Source organism: Ips typographus, linkage group LG9 (genome assembly GCF_016097725.1).
Source record: "Ips typographus isolate SLU linkage group LG9, UJ_Ityp_2.0, whole genome shotgun sequence".
NCBI classification, from domain to species: Eukaryota; Metazoa; Arthropoda; class Insecta; order Coleoptera; family Curculionidae; genus Ips; species Ips typographus.
The window spans coordinates 1,499,927-1,519,283 of NC_138430.1; the positions used below are offsets into that span (position 1 = coordinate 1,499,927).

At 35.9% G+C, this 19,357-nt stretch overlaps 1 protein-coding gene across 3 annotated transcripts in view; it reads right to left on the reverse strand.

Moving 5' to 3' along the window:
• LOC145733478 (uncharacterized) overlaps window positions 1–19,357 on the reverse strand; it is a 242,926-nt gene that overhangs the window by 135,309 nt on the left and 88,260 nt on the right. Inside the window, exon 1 of one of the 3 annotated variants that reach the window (XM_081986325.1) lies at window positions 8,420–8,571. The exons of the other annotated variants lie outside the window; for them this stretch is intronic. The gene's annotated coding sequence lies outside the window, so the exon portion shown is untranslated. Of the gene's footprint in view, window positions 1–8,419; window positions 8,572–19,357 lie in introns of those variants that run through there. 3 annotated transcript variants of the gene reach the window in all.

A 19,357-nucleotide genomic window follows, 5' to 3' on the forward strand; every position in this document is an offset into this window, starting at 1 on the left:
ATAACCGTTTTGAACTCCTCTTTTCAGTGATGTTGGAAAAAAAAATGTAACCCAAAAAATACATACAGGGTGTGCTAAAAAACCAAACACTACCAGTGATTCGAAATGGTCAAAAGCGGTGTCAAAACTTTCAGAAACACAATTTGAAAAGACAGTGAGTGACAAAATCGCCTGTAAAACCCACTCGAAGTGAGAAAATGACCATTTTTAGCACATTTTTGGAATCCTCATTAAATTTCCTATCCAATAACCTAAAAAGCACTAAGAAATTGGGTACAGTCAGGGAGAAAAGCGGTGTCAAAATTTGAACTGTCAGAAACACAATTTTCAAAGGCAGTCAGGAACAAAATCGTCTGTAAAACCCACTCGAAGTGAGAAAATGACCGTTTTACGCACATTTTTGGAATCCTCATTAAATTTCCTATTCAATAACCTAAAAAACACTACCAAATTTGGTACAGTAAGGGACAAAAGCAGTGTCAAAATTTGAACTGCCAGAAACACAGTTTGAAAAGACAATCAGGAAGAAAATTGACTGTAAATCCCACTTGGAGTGAGAAAATGAATATTTAAATCCATTTTTGGAATCCTCATTAAATTTCCTATTCAATAACCTAAAAAACACAAAAAAAATTAGTACAGTCAAGGAGAAAAGCGGTGTCAAAGCTTGAACTGCCAGAAACACAGTTTGAAAAGACAGTCAGAGACAAAATTGCCTGTAAAACCCACTTAGAGTGAGAAAATCACTGTTTTAAGCACATTTTTGGAATCCCCATTAAATTTCCTATCCAATAACCTGAAAAAACAGTACAAAATTTGGTACAGTCAGGGAGAAAAGCGGTGTCAAAATTTGAACTTCCAGAAACACAATTTGAAAAGACAGTCAGGAACAAAATCGCCTGTAAAACCCACTTGGAATGAAAAAATGACTGTTTTAAGCACATTTTTGGAATTCTCATTAAATTTCCTATCCAAAAACCTAAAAAGCACTAAGAAATTGTGTACTGTCAAGGACAAAAGCGGTGTCAAAATTTGAACTTTCAGAAACACAGTTTGAAAAGACAGTCAGTGACAAAATCTCCTGTAAAACCAACTGGAAGTGAGAAAATGACCGTTTTAAGCACATTTTTAGAATCCTCATCAAATTTCCTATCCAATAACTTAAAAAGCACTAAGAAATTGGGTACTGTCAAGGAGAGAAGCGGTGTCAAAATTTGAACTACCAGAAACACAATTTGAAAAGACAGTCAGTGACAAAATCGCCTGTAAAACCCCCTTGGAGTGAAAAAATAACCGTTTTAAGCACATTTTTGCAATCCTCATTAAATTTCCTATCCAATAACTTTAAAAAACACTACATAATTTGGTACAGTCATGTTGAAAAGCAGTGTCAAAATTTGAACTGACAGTTTGAAAGAACAGTCAGGGATAAAATCGTGTGTAAAACGGAATTGGCATGGGAAAATGATTGTTTTAAGCACATTTTTGGAATTCTAATTAAATTTCCTATTGGATAACCTAAAAAAACACTACAAAACTTGGTACAGTCACGCATAAAAGCAGAATCAAAATTTGAACTTTCAGAAACACAGTTTGAAAAGGCAGTCAGAGACAAAATCGCCTGTAAAATCCACTTGTAGTGAGAAAATTAATCTTTTAAATCCATTTTTGAAATTCTCATTAAATTTCCTATCCAATAACCTAAAAAACACTTAAAAATTTGGTACTGTCAGGGATAAAAGCAGTGTCAAACTCTGAAATGACAGAAACACAGTTTGAAAGAACAGTCAGGGATAAAATCGTCTGTAAAAGCGAATTGGAGTGGAAAAAAGACGGTTTAAAGCACATTTTTGGAATCCTCATTAAATTTTCTATTAGATAACCTAAAAAATACTTCCAAATTTGGTACAGTCATGGAGAAAAGTAGTGTCAAAATTTGAACTGACAGAAACACAGTTTAAAAGAACAGTCAGGGATAAAATCGCCTGTAAAACCGACTTGGAGTGGGAAAATGACTGTTTTAAGCACATTTTTGAAATTTTTATTAAATCATTTTTTTTCCTATCCAATAACCTAAAAAAACACTAAAAGATTTGGTACAGTCAAGGAGAAAAGCGGTGTCAAAATTTGAACTTCTAGAAACACAGTTTGAAAAGACAGTCAGGAACATAATCGCCTGTAAAACCCACTTAGAGTGAGAAAATGACTGTTTTAAGCACATTATTGGAATCCTCATACAATTTCCTATTGGATAACCTAAAAAGCACTAAGAAATTGGGTACTGCCAGGGAGAAAAGCGGTGTCAAAATTTGAACTTCCAGAAACACAATTTCCAAAGGCAGTCAGGAACAAAATCGCCTGTAAAACCCACTTGGAGTGAGAAAATGACTGTTTAAAGCACATTTTTGGAATCCTCATTAAATTTCCTATCCAACAATCTAAAAAGCACTAAGAAATTGGGTACTGTCAGGGAGAAAAGCAGTGTCAAAATTTGAACTTCTAGAAACACAGTTTGAAAAGGCAGTCAGAGACAAAATCGCCTGTACAACCCACTCGCAGTGCGAAAATGACCGTTTTAAGCACATTTTTGGAATCCTCATTAAATTTCCCATCCAATAACCTAAAAAAAACGGTGTCAAAATTTGAACTTCCAGAAACTCAATTTCCAAAGGCAGTCAGGAACAAAATCGCCTGTAAACTGCTCATTAACAAAAAAATCAGTCAGAGCAAAAGCGAAATCATTATTTCAACTGGTATATTGTTCGAATATTACTTTCCATTTTCCTTCTCCTTTATAATATTATTGCGGATAATTGTATTTAAATTACAACTCTTACGTAAATTAATTAGCTTTAAGTAGATTCGTTAGAGTCCTTTTGTTTGCGATTAAATATACGTTTTCACACGAACATCCCACTTTGTCTTGTATATTCGTTAGAGCATTTTCACTCCCCGGTGAAAATTCGTATAATTATTTATTTGCCCAGAGACAAAGGAGCTTTGAGACCCTGTTGGAAACTGATTTAAATTCAAAACGAAGAAATATTCTGTAATATTGTATTTTTGAATTTTTATTTTTTTTGTAATTCTTGTAAATATTCTGTAATATTGTAATTATTTTTTTTTTGTAACTTTTGTAAATATTCTGTAATATTGTATTTTTGGAATTTTTTTTTTGTAATTTTTGTAAATATTCTGTAATATTGTATTTTTGGATTTTTTTTTTTTGGAATTTTTGTAAATGTTCTGTAATATTGCATTTTTGTAATTTTTTTTTGTAATTTTTGTAAATATTCTGTAATATTGTATTTTTGTAATTTTATTATTTTTTTGTAATTTTTGTAAATATTCTGTAATTTGTTTTCTGTAATTCTCTGCGTCAAAACAATCTAGATATGAGTTACTACCATTTCTACGGTTTTCAGCAGGAAAATACCTAAAAATTGTAATTTTTCTGTGATTGTTTGCTAGTTTTAGATAGTTTTGCAGTAGTTGATAGTTGTGTTGTAGTTTGACAGGTGTCACGTGACTGTCTATAGGCGAATGGTGTTCCCTGACATGTGACGACTGTCATAACTGTCAAACATTGCCCAGTGTGGTCAAAAAGCTGCTATAAACAGAGTTTACAACAATTTTCTTGGGTGCGTGATGAGTACCTAAACCAGCGGTTAAGTAAATATTTTACATTACTAGGAAAATTTTACCGGTAAATTACTGGTAAATAGCCGTGTTTCTGGCAAGGTATTGGATAGGAAATTTAATGAGGATTCCAAAAATGTGCTTAAAACATTCATTTTCTCACTCCAAGTGGGATTTACAGTCAATTTTCTCCCTGACTGCCTTTTGAAACTGTGTTTCTGGAAGTTCAAATTTTGACACCGCTTTTCTCCCTGACTGCACCAAACTTTGTAGTATTTTTCAGGTCATTGGATAGAAAATTTAATGAGGATTCCAAAAATGTGCTTAAAACAGTCATTTTCTCACTCCAAGTGGGTTTTACAGGCGATTAGCTCCCTGACTGCCTTTTGAAACTGTGTTTCTGGAAGTTCAAATTTTGACACCGCTTTTCTCCCTGACTGTACCAAATTTTGTAGTGTTTTTCAGGTTATTGGATAGAAAATTTAATGAGAATTCCAAAAATGTGCTTAAAACAGTAATTTTCTCACTCCAAGTGGATTTTACAGGCGATTTTGTCTCTGACTGTTATTACAAACTGTGTTTCTGGAAGTTCAAATTTTGGCAGCGCCTTTCTCCCTGATTGTACCAAATTTTGTAGTGTTTTTTCAGGTCACTGGATAGGAAATTTAATGAGGATTCCAAAAATGTGCTTAAAACAGTCATTTTCTCACTCCAAGTGGGTTTTACAGACGATTTGGTCCCTGACTGCCTTTTAAAACTGTGTTTCTGGAAGTTCAAATTTGACACCGCTTTTCTCCCTGACTGTACCAAATTTTGTAGTGTTTTTTCAGGTTATTGGATAGGAAATTTAATGAGGATTCCAAAAATGTGCTTAAAAGAGTCATTTTCTCACTCCAAGTGGGTTTTACAGTCGATTTTGTCCCTGACTGTCTTTTGAACCTGTGTATCTGGCAGTTCAAATTTTGACACTGCTTTTCTCCCTGACTGTACAAAATTATGTAGTGTCTTTTCAGGTTATTGGATAGGAAATTTAATGAGGATTCCAAAAATGTGCTTAAAAGAGTCATTTTCTCACTCCAAGTGGGTTTTACAGGCGATTTTGTCCCTGACTGCCTTTTGAAACTGTGTTTCTGGAAGTTCAAATTTTGGCAGCGCTTTTCTCCCTGATTTTACCAAATTTTGTAGTGTTTTTTTAGGTTACTGGATAGGAAATTTAATGAGGATTCCAAAAATGTGCTTAAAACAGTGATTTTCTCACGACAAGTGGGCTTTACAGGCGATTTTGTCCCTGACTGCCTTTTCAAACTTTGTTTCTGGAAGTTCAAATTTGGACACCGCTTTTCTCCTTGACTGTATCCAATTTTTTAGTGTCTTTTCAGATTATTGGATAAGAAATTTAATGAGGATTCCAAAAATGTGCTTAAAACAGCGATTTTTCTCACTACAAGTGGGTTTTACAGGCGATTGTGTCCCTGACTGTCCTTTCAAACTGTGTTTCTCGCAGGTTAAGCTTTGACACTGCTTTTCTCGCTAACTGTACCAAATTTTGTAGTACTTTTTTCAGGTTATTGGATAGGAAATTTAATGAGGATTCTAAAAATGTGCTTAAAACAGTCATTTTCTCACTCCAAGAGGGTTTTACAGGCGATTTCCTCAAACGATGCTATTAAAACAGATTTTGGCAAATATCTCAGAAACGGTAGAAGTTACAAAAAATGCACAAGAGAGCAAAAATCTTCCTAATTAACTGTTGCATCGACCCATGTAAGTTTCAGCATTAATTATTGTTGGCACTGTACAGGGTGTGCACGGAAATTACAGTGGTTCTCTTCTTTTGACTACCCCGTTGGTAGTTTTTAAGATAGAATTTTTTGCTTCACACCAGTGAAAAGAGCAGTTTAAGACGATTCGTTTGAGTGGTTAAACCACCCTGAACTCTAAAAAATAACCGAGATACAGGGTGTCCAAATTTCAGGCTACACTGTCGAAACTTACAGAAAGTGCATTAAAACGTAAGTGGCCCCTATAATGGTGCATGTTATTTGCTTCAAAATAGCAGGCAATTTAAAAGTCGATTTAAGTGACGTTTTAGTCCAAAATGGAGCCAATTTCCAATTTAACAGTCCTTTTAAAAGCTAATGGAATATTCGATAATCTGTTGTATGAGGAATCAAAACGGGAAAACTCTCTAAGCATATAATCGTATGTAAATTAGCATTTTATGTAGACTTTCTGTCAGGAACAGATTTTTGCATAGAAACGTATCCATTTAGGTCAGGAAATGCTAGTTTTCCATTAAATAGTAACACTTTAAAACAATTAATGGCTTTGAATGCACTTTGTAGCATTGCAAATAACTGAATTACAACCTGTCAAAGTTGGACACAACAAAAGTTCAAACGCTTGTAACTCCAAACCAGTGACAGTTACGAAAAAAAGTGTGGTTAGGTAATTTAAAGAGAATTTCCAGAGCTTTTAAGCAGTTTTTTAATGCACTTTGTAGCGTTGCAAACAACGGAGTTACAAGCTGTCAAAGTTGGACGCAGCAATGCACAAAGACAACTTCAAGTCAGCAAGTTCAAACGCTTGTAGCTCCGCTTCAGTGACAGTTACGGAAAAAAGTGTATTTAGGTGATTTAAATAGAATTTCCAGACCTTTCAAGCAGTTTTTGAATGAACTTTGTAACGTTGCAAACAACGGAGTTACGAGATGTCAAAGTGACACACTGCATTGCACTCAATGAAGTTTATTGAGTCCAAACCAGGTAAATGCAATCAAACTTAACTCTTTTTCTTTTGGTTTTTTGAACACCCTGTATATGTTTAGTCGTGTTGTGGTTAGCACGAGGTGAAAGAGTAGTTTAAGACAAACATTTTGAGATTTTTACAGTTTCTGAAATTTCAAAAATGGTGGAATTTTCAAAATCCCTATGCAATTTCAAAAAAGTAGAATATCTCGGAAACGGTTACAGTTATGAAAATTTAGCAAGAGACGAAAAATTTTCAGAATGATTTTCCACATCCAGTGAGCTAGGTTTACACCCACTCAGAACCAAATTAACGCAATCACAACTGGCAAAGCATTAGTTTCAAATTTAATTGTTTTTCTTTTGATTTTTTAAACACCCTGTATATGTTTAATCGTGTTATGGTTAGCATGAGGTGAAAGAGCAGTTCGAGACAAGCATTTCGAGCTTTTTACAGTCGTTGAAAACCCAAAAATGGCGGAGACACTAAATTTTCAAAATTTTGGTGTAATTTCCAAAAAAAAAAGTAAACAAAGTGGAATATCTCGGAAACGGTTAGAGTTAGGAAAATTTGGCAAGAGACCAAAAATTTTCAGAATGACTTTCTGCATCCAGTGAAGTAGGTTTAAACCCATTTCGAGCAATGTAAACGCAATTACTACTGGCAAAGCGTTAGTTTCACATTTAACTCTTTTTCTTTTAATTTTTTGAACACCCTGTATATGTTTGATCGACTTGCGGTCAGCATGAGGTGAAAGAGCAGTTTAGGACAAACATTTTGAGCTTTTTACAGTCGTTGAAAACCCAAAAATGGCGGAGACACTAAATTTTCAAAATTTTGGTGTAATTTCCAAAAAAAAAAAATCAAAAAAAGTAGAATATCTCGGAAACGGTTACAGTTATGAAAATTTACCAAGAGACGAAAAATTTTCAGAATGATTTTTCACATCCAGGGAGCTAGGTTTACACCCACTCAGAACCAAATAAACGCAATCACAACTGGCAAAGCATTAGTTTCAAATTTAACTGTTTTTCTTTTGATTTTTTGAACACCCTGTATATGTTTAATCGTGTTATGGTTAGCATGGGGTGAAAGAGCAGTTCGAGACAAACATTTCGAGCTTTTTACAGTCGTTGAAAACCCAAAAATGGCGCAGATACTAAATTTTCAAAATTTTGGTGTAATTTCCAAAAACAAAATCAAAAAAAGTAGAATATCTCGGAAACGGTTACAGTTATGAAAATTTAGCAAGAGACCAAAAATGTTCAGAATGCCTTTCTGCATCTAGTGGACTAGGTTTAAGCCCATTTCGAGCAATGTAAACGCAATTACTACTGGCAAAACATTAGTTTCAAATTTAATTGTTTTTCTTTTGATTTTTTGAACACCCTGTATATGTTTAATCGTGTTATGGTTAGCATGAGGTGAAAGAGCATTTCGAGACAAACATTTAGAGCTTTTCACAGTCGTTGAAAACCCAAAAATGGCGGAGATACTAAATTTTCAAAATTTTGGTGTAATTTCCAAAAAAAAAGTAAACAAAGTGGAATATCTCGGAAACGGTTAGAGTTAGGAAAATTTGGCAGGAGACCAAAAATGTTCAGAATGCCTTTCTGCATCTAGGGGACTAGGCTTAAACCCATTTCGAGCAATGTAAACGCAGTTACTTCTGGCAAAGCGTTAGTGTCAAATTTGACTGTTTTTCTTTTGATTTTTTGAACACCCTGTATATGTTTAATCGTGTTATGGTTAGCATGAGGTGAAAGAGCAGTTTAGGACCAACATTTTGAGCTTTTTACAGTCACTAAAAACCCAAAAATGGAGCAGATACAAAATTTTCAAAATTTTCATGCAATTCACTAAAAAAAGCAGAATATCTCGGAAACGGTTAGAGTTACGGAAATTTTGCAAGGGACCAAAAATGATCAGATTGACCTTCTGCACCCAGTGTACTGATTTTTGACATGTTTGCTAAAGCCGTTTCATAAACAATTACTAAAAAAAAATACAATGTAATAGAAACGTTACTTACACAAAAACAAACATCAAACACCAAAAAACCGAAAACTGACCACGTTTAACACCTAATTGACTAAAAATTGATGAAAAAAGAGTCTTCAAAAAATTTTCGGCGCCCGCGTATTTCGTTGTACGATTGGAACAAAGCGATGTAAACGTTGCCGACGTCGAATTCGATGCAAGACTGTTTTGGACGGCCGTCGCGACGCCGAGCAACCCTCGCGAGAGACGCCGCACGAAAGGGTCGCACAGCACCGAAATCTGGGGGAATATCGGACAAAATCGGCGTCTGGGGTATGTTTACATCGTTCACGATTTATCGGATTTTTTTTTTTGAAATTCACAGTGGACCACCCCAAAAATGGCTCCCCAGATCCGTAAAACCCATATTTTCAGGTTATGAAATGGTATATATTTCATTACCGGTACCGAAAACATGGTTTTCCCGTGCGAGAACCTAGTCCACTGGATGCAGAAAGTCATTTTGAAAAATTTTGGTCTCTTGCTAAATTTTCATTACTCTAATCGTTTCCGAGATATGCCACTTTGTTTACTTTTTTTTTGTAAATTACATCAAAATTTTGAAAATTTAGTATCTGCTCCATTTTTGGGTTTTCAACGACTGTAAAAACCTCAAAACGTTTGTCCTGAACAGCTCTTTCACCTCATGCTAACCATAACACGATTAAACATATACAGGGTGTTCAAAAAATCAAAAGAAAAACAGTTAAAATTGAAACTACCGCTTTGCCAGTAGTAATTGCGTTTACATCGCTCGAAATGGGTTTAAACCTAGTCCACTGGATGCAGAAAGTCATTTTGAAAATTTTTGGTCTCTTACAAAATTTCCCTAACTGTAACCGTTTCCGAGATATTCCTCTTTGTTTACTTTTTTTTTTGGAAATTACACCAAAATTTTGAAAATTTAGTATCTGCTCCATTTTTGGGTTTTCAGCGACTGTAAAAAGCTCAAAATGTTTGTCCTGAACTGCTCTTTCACCTCATGCTAACCATAATACGATTAAACATATACAGGGTGTTCAAAAAATCAAAAGAAAAAGAGTCAAATTTGACACTAACGCTTTGCCAGTAGTAACAGCGTTTACGTTGCTCGAAATGGGTTTAAACCTAGTCCACTGGATGCAGAAAGTTATTTTGAAAATTTTTGGTCTCCTGTCAAATTTTCCTAACTCTAACCGTTTCCGAGATATTCCTCTTTGTTTACTTTTTTTTTTGGAAATTACACCAAAATTTTGAAAATTTAGTATCTGCTCCATTTTTGGGTTTTCAGCGACTGTAAAAAGCTCAAAATGGTTGTCTTAAACTGCTCTTTCACCTCATGCTAACCACAACACGATTAAACATATACAGGGTGTTCAAAAAATCAAAAGAAAAACAGTTAAAATTGAAACTACCGCTTTGCCAGTAGTAATTGCGTTTACATCGCTCGAAATGGGTTTAAACCTAGTCCACTGGATGCAGAAAGTCATTTTGAAAATTTTTGGTCTCTTGCTACATTTTCATAACTCTAACCGTTTCCGAGATATTCGACTTTGTTTACTTTTTTTTTAGAAATTACATCAAAATTTTGAAAATTTAGTATCTGCTCCATTTTTGGGTTTTCAGCGACTGTAAAAAGCTCAAAATGTTTGTCTTAAACTGCTCTTTCACCTCATGCTAACCACAACACGATTAAACATATACAGGGTGTTCAAAAAATCAAAAGAAAAACAGTCAAATTTGACACTAACGCTTTGCCAGTAGTAACTGCGTTTACATTGCTCGAAATGGGTTTAAACCTAGTCCACTGGATGCAGAAAGTCATTTTGAAAATTTTTGGTCTCTTACAAAATTTCCCTAACTGTAACCGTTTCCGAGATATTCCACTTTCTTTACTTTTTTTTTTTGGAAATTACACCAAAATTTTGAAAATTTAGTATCTCCGCCATTTTTACGTTTTAAACGACTGTAAAAAGCTCAAAATGTTTGTCCTGAACTGCTCTTTCACCTCATGCTAACCATAACACGATTAAACATATACAGGATGTTCAAAAAATCAAAAGAAAAACAGTCAAATTTGACACTAACGCTTTGCTAGTAGTAACTGCGTTTACATTGCTCGAAACGGGTTTAAACCTAGTCCTCTGGATGCAGAAAGTCATTCTGAACATTTTTGGTCTCTTGCCAAATTTTCATTACTCTAACCGTTTTCGAGACATTCCTCTTTGTTTACTTTTTTTTTTGGAAATTACACCAAAATTTTGAAAATTTAGTATCTGCTCCATTTTTGGGTTTTCAGCGACTGTAAAAAGCTCAAAATGTTTGTCTTAAACTGCTCTTTCACCTCATGCTAACCACAACACGATTAAACATATACAGGGTGTTCAAAAAATCAAAAGAAAAAGAGTCAAATTTGACACTAACGCTTTGCCAGTAGTAACTGCGTTTACATTGCTCGAAATGGGTTTAAACCTAGTCCACTGGATGCAGAAAGTTATTTTGAAAATTTTTGGTCTCCTGTCCAATTTTCCTAACTCTAACCGTTTCCGAGATATTCCTCTTTGTTTACTTTTTTTTTTGGAAATTACACCAAAATTTTGAAAATTTAGTATCTGCTCCATTTTTGGGTTTTCAGCGACTGTAAAAAGCTCAAAATGTTTGTCCTGAACTGCTCTTTCACCTCATGCTAACCATAACACGATTAAACATATACAGGGTGTTCAAAAAATCAAAAGAAAAACAGTTAAAATTGAAACTAACGCTTTGCCAGTAGTAATTGCGTTTACATCGCTCGAAATGGGTTTAAGCCTAGTCCACTGGATGCAGAAAGTCATTTTGAAAATTTTTGGTCTCTTACAAAATTTCCCTAACTGTAACCGTTTTCGAGATATTCCACTTTCTTTACTTTTTTTTTGGAAATTACATCAAAATGTTGAAAATTTAGTATCTGCTCCATTTTTGGGTTTTCAGCGACTGTAAAAAGCTCAAAATGTTTGTCTTAAACTGCTCTTTCACCTCATGCTAACCACAACACGATTAAACATATACAGGGTGTTCAAAAAATCAAAAGAAAAACAGTCAAATTTGACACTAACGCTTTGCCAGTAGTAACTGCGTTTACATTGCTCGAAATGGGTTTAAACCTAGTCCACTGGATGCAGAAAGTTATTTTGAAAATTTTTGGTCTCCTGTCAAATTTTCCTAACTCTAACCGTTTCCGAGATATTCCTCTTTGTTTACTTTTTTTTTAGAAATTACATCAAAATTTTGAATATTTAGTATCTGCTCCATTTTTGGGTTTTCAGCGACTGTAAAAAGCTCAAAATGTTTGTCTTAAACTGCTCTTTCACCTCATGCTAACCACAACACGATTAAACATATACAGGGTGTTCAAAAAATCAAAAGAAAAACAGTCAAATTTGAAACTAATGCTTTGCCAGTAGTAATTGCGTTTACATCGCTCGAAATGGGTTTAAGCTTAGTCCACTGGATGCAGAAAGTCATTTTGAAAATTTTTGGTCTCTTACAAAATTTCCCTAACTGTAACCGTTTCCGAGATATTCCACTTTCTTTATTTTTATTTTTTGGAAATTACACCAAAATTTTGAAAATTTAGTATCTCCGCCATTTTTACGTTTTAAACGACTGTAAAAAGCTCAAAATGTTTGTCCTGAACTGCTCTTTCACCTCATGCTAACCATAACACGATTAAACATATACAGGGTGTTCAAAAAATCAAAAGAAAAACAGTCAAATTTGACACTAACGCTTTGCTAGTAGTAACTGCGTTTACATTGCTCGAAACGGGTTTAAACCTAGTCCTCTGGATGCAGAAAGTCATTCTGAACATTTTTGGTCTCTTGCCAAATTTTCATTACTCTAACCGTTTCCGAGACATTCCACTTTGTTTACTTTTTTTTTTGGAAATTACACCAAAATTTTGAAAATTTAGTATCTCCGCCATTTTTGGGTTTTCAACGACTGTAAAAAGCTCAAAATGTTTGTCCTAAACTGCTCTCTCACCTCATGCTAACCATAACACGATTAAACATATACAGGGTGTTCAAAAAATCAAAAGAAAAACAGTCAAATTTGACACTAACGCTTTGCCAGTAGTAACTGCGTTTACATTGCTCGAAATGGGTTTAAACCTAGTCTACTGGATGGAGAAAGTCATTCTTAAAATTTTTGGTCTCTTGCTACATTTTCATAACTCTAACCGTTTCCGAGATATTCGACTTTGTTTACTTTTTTTTTGGAAATTACATCAAAATTTTGAAAATTTAGTATCTGCTCAATTTTTGGGTTTTCAGTGACTGTAAAAAGCTCGAAAGGTTTGTCTCGAACTGCTCTTTCACATCGTGCTAACCATAATACGATTAAACATATACAGGGTGTTCAAAAAATCAAAAGAAAAACAGTCAAATTTGACACTAAAGCTTTGCCACTAGTAATTGCGTTTACATTGCTCGAAATGGGTTTAAACCTAGTCCCCTGGATGCAGAAAGTCATTCTGAACATTTTTGGTCTCTTGCCAAATTTTCATTACTCTAACCGTTTCCGAGATATTCCACTTTGTTTACTTTTTTTTTTGGAAATTACACCAAAATTTTGAAAATTTAGTATCTCCGCCATTTTTGGGTTTTCAGCGACCATGAAAAGCTCGAAAAGTTTGTCTCAAACTACTCTTTCACCACGTGCTAACCATAACACGATTAAACATATACAGGGTGTTAAAAAAATGTTTTTTCACAGTGGACCACCCCAAAAATGGCTCGCCAGATCCGTAAAACCCATATTTTCAGGTTATGAAATGGTATATTTCATTACCGGTACCGAAAACAGGGTTTTCCCGTGCGCGCCATGCGAGAACGGGAAAAGCCATTTCAAACTAACGTTTTATCATCAGAATCTGGAAAACGCTAACATCACTTAAACATGCTATTTAATTAATACGTGACAAGAGAGTTAATATACAGGGTGTCCCATTAGAAATAGTACGCTTTTTGGGACACAATCACCTGCAGAAGCACCGACTGGGAACACCCATCCCCAGACTGGAAACAGCAGTAGGAATCTAGGATCGAGTAACCTACAAAACCTTATTATGTTCCAGATATCCCGGAGGAAACCAAACTTCGTTAATCAGGGACAGAAGATGCCAAACGAACCATCATGAAGACAGGAGCTCCTGCAGACAAGAACAGGATCAACCAGCTTAACCAAGGCTGCACCGGATGACCATAGAGCAAACCAATGGCAGCACCTAGAAAGCCTAAGTCGCGAGGATTCCAGCCCTTCACGGCAACAACGGGATTGTCCTCACCCTGCCGGACGACCAACCAATCCGGCACGCGACATCAAAGAAGCTACAAGAAATCCTGCGGCACCTCAACATCAGAAAGGCACCAGGATGGGACGAGATAGGAAACATTGCGCTCAGAAAACTTCCTAGACGCGGGATAGCTGCCCTGTTGAATATTGCTGCGACTGAGGCACTTTCCTGCTGACGATGTTATCCTGTTCCCGAAGCCAGAAAAGGACCTGCTGTTTTCCCAGAATTATCGGCCCATCAGCCTCCTGTCATCCTTGGGAAAAGTTATCATCCTCATGAGGCTAAAGAGCACGGCATCACCGACGAGCAATTTGGATTCCAGAGGACACTATCACTGGATCTCCAAGTCCTGAGGATGACCGAGTACACATCACGGAAGGGTTCAACAGGAAAGAAGCGACAGGAACCGTGCTGCTAGACGTCTCCAAGGCCTTCGACAGGGTTTGGCACAGAGGACTTCTAATCAAGATGCTGGATTTTCAGGTAAAACTAATTAGATATTTTCTTTCAGCTCTTCGCTTCCGAGTCAAAATCGACAGGGCCTATTCAAGTTATAGGGAAATGGAAGCAGGAGTGCCGCAAGGTGCAGTACTGTCGCGATTTCTCTATAACATTTATGTTTCAGATCTACCTAGAGCGCAGCGGACTAGCTTCTCTACGTGGATGACACTGCGATCATGGCCCGGAGTAGGAGCACCACAGCATTGGAGAAATGGTGCAACAAATGGAAGATCGACCTAAACGCGGAGAAAACGCAGGCCATAGTCTTGAAAAGAAGACCAAAGATGAGGATTCATTAACTAAAAACTAGTCGTAACTATAGCAGGGCAAATCTAGGAATTTTCGTACTTCCTCTTTCTTGTTGAGACCTCAGGAAGTATTAAAAATTTACCGAAACCGAGAACCGCCATCACAGAAGAAAAACTGATGGATAGTTTATTGTTTGTCCAGGATAGCCCACAAACATCCGTTAGTCGATTGGTCCTAGAGCAACAGCATTGTCCATAAAATGTTTAAAAACAAACTACAAGAACACTCTGAGATTGATCATGACAGACGAATGCATGCACCACAGATTTCCAAATTTGACACATTATATTGTATTTACGGATGAAGCTTCATTTTGTCTAAATGGATGTGTGAATCGGCACAATTGCAAATACTGGTCAGGAGAACATACTCACTGGATGAGAGAACATCATTCTCAACACCCTCCCACAGGACTCTCTGAGAGATTTCTGAGACCGCACGTTTCCTGATAGATGGATTTGAAGAAGAGGTCCTATTGAATGGCCCCCATTAGGTTGGTCATAATGTTATTATGTCCTGTTAAGTTGCAACAATTCATTTTCTTTAGATCTCCGGACTTAAATCCATTGAATTTTTTCTGCGGGGACATTTAAAAACAGCCAAGCAGCTAAATTTTGAGCAGCTGGAGCACAGAGGAGAAGAGGAAAAAATGGAGGACGCAGTGAAACAGCTTATGGAGATGATGTCAGCAAGTTAGAAGAGAGACCAGTTCGAGGCGAAACTGGAAGCAATGCAAGCCAGCCAAGACCGTAAGCTAGATTACATAAAAGGGCAAATTGAGGATCAAGAACCAAAACTGGATTGTGTGATTAATGAACTGAAAAGCGAGATGGAACACAAGATGGAATCCATGGAGGAAAAGGTCTACCATTGAGGAAGTTACAGGAAGAATAAGCGGAGTGGAGGAAACTGTCCAGAAGCTCAAATGCCTGTTCGTTTACATTAAACCTCCAGCCTACGATGGTAAGACCTCTTGGCAGATCTATAAGAAACAGTTTGAAGCTGCCGCTGAGGCGACTAACCAAAAATTGGAGGACGCAGTGAAACAGCTTATGGAGATGATGTCAGGACAGCAAGTTAGAAGAGAGACCAGTTCGAGGCAAAACTGGAAGCAATGCAAGCCAGCCAAGACCGTAAGCTAGATTACATAAAAGGGCAAATTGAGGACCAAGAACCAAAACGGGATTGTGTGATTAATGAACTGAAAAGCGAGATGGAACACAAGATGGAATCCATGGAGGAAAAGGTCTACCATTGAGGAAGTTACAGGAAGAATAGGCGGAGTGGAGGAAACTGTCCAGATGCTCAAATGCCTGTTCGTTTACATTAAACCTCCAGCCTACGATGGTAAGACCTCTTGGCAGATCTATAAGAAATAGTTTGAAGCTGCTGCTGAGGCGACTAACTAGACGTCAAGTGACCAAGGCCTTGATTGAAGAAGCCCTGGAGGGTTTGCAGACTCTAGATGAAGACCACTACAAAAACTACGATAACTTGATCCAGCAGTTAGAAATGAGGTTTGGAAAGAAGCACCTGGAGCATGTTTACGAGGCACAATTGTCGAGCAGAAGCCAGAAACCTTGGAGTTTGAAGCAGTAGAGCAAGTGTCACGATTAGGCAGCAAGTAGTCAATGGCAAGGTTTGCGGAAGAAATTGTCAAATGGTTGTACTGTACTATGTATAACAAAGACAATGTTGAACAAAGTTTATATTGGCTGGAGGAGATACAATACCAGTATTGGGAATCCATGAAGCTTAGATTCAGTTTGGATAGCATGAATTGAATCACTTGGTTCTTGTATCCAACATAACCGATGATGTACTGATGGGACTGGATCTAACATAAATTCCAATTGGGTTAGGAGAATAGCGTCATCAAGACTGATTAAAACGGGTTTAGTGTGAAGATAGTGGAGCAGGCAACAAGAAAGGTTACTAGGAAATCACTTGCGCAGATCCATGGAGGACAGACCTTGTCAGGAAGGCTGCAAGCTGCTCAAAATGGCTGAAACTGAAGCGCCTTGCAGAAGAGTAGCTGAAAGATATTTTAGTGTCTAGTCAATTTTTAATTAACACTGAAATACTGAAGTTTGTTGGAGTTTACCTCAGAAAGTAATCGGTAATAACCAGAAGATGAGCATCAGTAATTTTCGTACTTACAGCTGTACTACTTCTTCATTTTATCACTGTTTTTTGTCATAATTTCTTATTCTGCTATTAACATTATTTAACAAAACAGCCATAAATTCTCGCGTTCATTTATCTTTCTCAAACATTTTCCTGGTCTTGTTTCGTGGGAACCTTTATGCACGAACAAAATAAGAAGTTTTTATATCCGACTTGATTAATCTGAAAAAAATAGCATTATTAAGAGAAAAGGTCTTTGTTCGTTTGTAAAAACGTGTTTTATTATACGTACCTACGAAACTGTGAATTTGGATAGTTTTAAACCTAATTTTGATCCTAAATATCTCAGAAACTTGTATTTTTTGTAGGATACAGTTTAGCTCATTTTGCAGGTCTTTACAAGCTGAATCGAATGAGGTATTAATATACTGGGTGTCTCATTTGAAATTTCTAATTGAAGTCACTTTGAATTACTAGTAAAGAAAATATTTTACTTTACCAGGCAAATTTGACCGGTAAATTACTGGTAAATTGCTAATACTACGTTTCTGGCAGTTCACACTTTGATACCGCTTTTCTCCCTCACTGTACCAAATTTGGTAGTGTTTTTTCAGGTTGTTGGATAGGAAATTCAATGAGGATTCCAAAAATGTGCTTAAAACAATCATTTTCTTATTTCAAGTGGGTTTTACAGGCGATTTTGTCCCTGACTTTTATTTCAAACTGTGTTTCTGGCAGTTCAAATTTTTACACTGACTGTAGTAAGTTTTTTAATGTTTTTACAGGTTATTGGATAGGAACTTCAATGAGGATTCCAAAAATGTGCTTAAAACAATTATTTTCTCACTCCAAGTGGGTTTTACAGGCAATTTTGTCCCTGACTGTTACTTCAAATTGTGTTTTTGGCAGTTCAAATTTTGACACTGCTTTTTTCACTGACTGTACGAAGTTTTTTAATGTTTTTTAAGGTTGTTGGATAGGAAATTTATGAGGATTCCAAAAATGTGCTTAAAACAATCATTTTCTCACTCCAAGTGGGTTTTACAGGCAATTTTGTCCCTGACTGTTATTTCAAATTGTGTTTCTGGCAGTTCAAATTTTGACACTCCTTTTTTCACTGGCTGTACGAAGTTTTTTAATGTTTTTTCAGGTTGTTGGATAGGAAATTCAATGAGGATTCCAGAAACGTGCTTAAAACAATCATTTTCTCACTCCAAGTGGGTTTTACAGGCGATTTTGTCCCTGACTGTTATTTCAAATTGTTTTTCTGGCAGTTCAAATTTTGACACTGCTTTTTTCACTGACTGTACGAAGTTTTTTAATGTTTTTTCAGGTTGTTGGATAGGAAATTTATGAGGATTCCAAAAATGTGCTTAAAGCAATCATTTTCTGTTTCCAAGTGAGTTTTACAGTCGATTTTGTCCCTGACTGTCCTTTCAAATTGTATTTCTGGCAGTTCAAACTTTGACACCGCTTTTCTCTCTGACTGTACCAAAGTTTTGTAGTGTTTTTCAGGTTATTGGATAGGAAATTGAATGAGGATTCCAAAAATGTACTTAAAACAATCATTTTCTCACTTCAATTGGGTTTTACAGGCGATTTTGTCCCTGACTGTTATTTCAAACTGAGTTTCTGGCAGTTCGAATTTTTACACTGCTTTTTTTCACTGACTGTACTAAGTTTTTTAATGTTTTTTCAGGTTATTGGATAGGAAATTCAATGAGGATTCCAAAAATGTGCTTAAAACAATCATTTTCTCACTCCAAGTGGGTTTTACAGGCAATTTTGTCCCTGACTGTTATTTTAAATTGTGTTTCTGGCAGTTCAAATTTTTACACTGCTTTTTTTTACTGACTGTACCAAAGTTTTGTAGTGTTTTTCAGGTTATTGGATAGGAAATTCAATGAGGATTCCAAAAATGTGCTTAAAACAATCATTTTCTCACTCCAAGTGGGTTTTACAGGCAATTTTGTCCCTGACTGTTATTTCAAATTGTGTTTCTGGCAGTTCAAATTTTTACACTGCTTTTTTCACTGACTGTACTAAGTTTTTTAATGTTTTATCAGGTTATTGGATAGGAAATTCAATGGGCATTCCAAAAATGTGCTTAAAACAATCGTTTTCTCACTACAAGTGGGTTTTACAGGCAATTTTGTCCCTGGCTGTTATTTCAAACTGTGTTTCTGGCAGTTCAAATTTTTACACTGCTTTTTTCACTGACTGTACTAATTTTTTTAATGTTTTTTCAGGTTATTGGATAGGAAATTCAATGAGGATTCCAAAAATGTGCTTAAAACAATCATTTTCTCACTCCAAGTGGGTTTTACAGGCAATTTTGTCCCTGACTGTTATTTCAAATTGTGTTTCTGGCAGTTCAAATTTTGACACTGCTTTTTTCACTGACTGTACGAAGTTTTTTAATGTTTTTTAAGGTTGTTGGATAGGAAATTCAATGAGGATTCCAAAAATGTGCTTAAAACAATCATTTTCTCACTCCAAGTGGGTTTTACAGGCGATTTTGTCTCTGACTGTTATTTTAAATTGTGTTTCTGGCAGTTCAAATTTTGACACTGCTTTTTTCACTGACTGTACGAAGTTTTTTAATGTTTTTTCAGGTTATTGGATAGGAAATTCAATGAGGATTCCAAAAATGTGCATTAAAACATGATTCAGTCAGTC